The sequence below is a fragment of the Austrofundulus limnaeus genome, unplaced genomic scaffold (assembly GCF_001266775.1).
Source record: "Austrofundulus limnaeus strain Quisiro unplaced genomic scaffold, Austrofundulus_limnaeus-1.0 Scaffold656, whole genome shotgun sequence".
Classification (NCBI taxonomy): domain Eukaryota; kingdom Metazoa; phylum Chordata; class Actinopteri; order Cyprinodontiformes; family Rivulidae; genus Austrofundulus; species Austrofundulus limnaeus.
The window spans coordinates 1-1,878 of NW_013953058.1; positions in this window are offsets into that span (position 1 = coordinate 1).

Below are 1,878 nucleotides of genomic sequence, written 5' to 3' on the forward strand. Positions count from 1 at the left end.
GTTAAAAACTATTGGTTTATTAGGAATATTTGAATACTTCAACCAAAAATACTTTGATTCGTGAGTTTTTACCGGTTTTTATTTTTTTGTCCTTTTGTGTTTTATTGTAAAATTGGTCTTAAATTCGATTTCACTTGGCATTAAAAAGTCTTAACAAGTCTTAAATTTAACTTGCCTTAAACTGTAGGAACACTGTACATAAAATTAGGATTCAGACCAAACTAACCAACAAGACAAATGAAGTCATATCTCTGGATAAGCTGATGACATCAGGATGATCCAGGTATCAAAATGTAGATTTTAAAGCAGGAATCTGAAAATGTAATGAGGTCATTTTGACCTAATTTGACTTGATCCTCATTTGGATATGATGGGTCAGAAATATTGTCTTCTTTATGTGATGAAGAACAATATATAGTGTGATAGAACTGCCAATACACACAGTGTTGTCATACTTGTGTTGAATACAACACAGAGCTTCCAGGCAGTTCTCACAGGACACCTGTTATGTTAGTTTGATGTTTTCCTTTTAATCCTGTTTGGGTCAAAGTTGTGGAGTCTTGTTTTACCCACAGGGTCCATTTTCCATGTGGACCCCTCTCTGCCTGACACTAAACATCAGTAAGGTCTGTAGGATGTTTCAGTACTGCCATCCTGTGGTCATTTTATAGAAGTGCATGAAACCCTCTGTTCCTCACCTGACCCTGCACAAATACAGTATATTACTCAGCTTTATGGACTGGAGGTTTACTGCATCATTACTCTGTTGATGAACTTCCTCGACTCCCCCTGACATTACCATGATTTATAAGGTTTGACCAAAAACACATCATCAGTTCAATAAGATGATTTTAGTCAAAGAGTCTGGTGGGAAGGTGGCAGGTGATGTGCATTACTTTAGGCAGTGGTGGGCAGCACTAATCCAAAAATTAGCTCCACAATTTCTAAAGCGCTTATGAAAATATTTAGGTCCACAACTTCAAAAACACTTATGTCATAGAAAAAACTGGCAGAAGCTAATTTTAAAGTGTAAGTTCAATTTGACACTTCGTTGCTGGAAATTCATGTACAACATATGTACAGCACTGCCAACTAGCGGTGTTTGAACTCTTTTACAACTTAATCTTACAACCGCTGATTGTTGGGGATCTGATTTCATGAAACAGGCCTTTAGCTCCTGGTGTAAAAATTAAAAAGTTGTTGAGGATTGCTAGTTCGGCTGATTCTTTTTCGTTTGTTGCAGATTTTTCATTAAATTCAATAAAGTAATTTTAAAACTGTTTATTAGAAAACTGAAGTGATGCACATGACAGACTGACAAGAAAAGAAAGCACGAGGAACAGGAAACTAGTATCTTCTCTTCAAAATAAGAGCTTGGATTTTAAAGTTTTCCAGTTCACCTGAAACTCATAAGACTGAAGAAGTCTCTTGGAGGAGAGATGAAACGTTTCACTAAAGAAGAACCCTCCAGAGGACCTACTGATTTTTTTCCCACCTGGATCAGGACGTTTTCCATGTAGTTGCTCCAGTTGACCACTAGATGTCAGTCTTCATCATCATAACATCTTTAAGTCATTTCTGAGTCTCTAACACTGCTGGCCGATTGCTTTAGAGCTCCAGCTTTTAAACTTTATTTTTTTAAAATTTTTTTAAAAAGGAGCTCCGATTGTAAAGTAAAATAAATCAATACATATAAAATTTTAGGGCTGTGTATTGGCAAGAATTTGGTGATACGATACATATAACAGAGGGGTCACGATACGATATATCCCGATATATTGCGATACTGTAAGCAAGGTGATATATTGCGATTTTTTTTTGTCCAAAAATTCTATTAAATAAAAACCTCTTACTGGGAAAAAAAGAAAAGCTAATGTT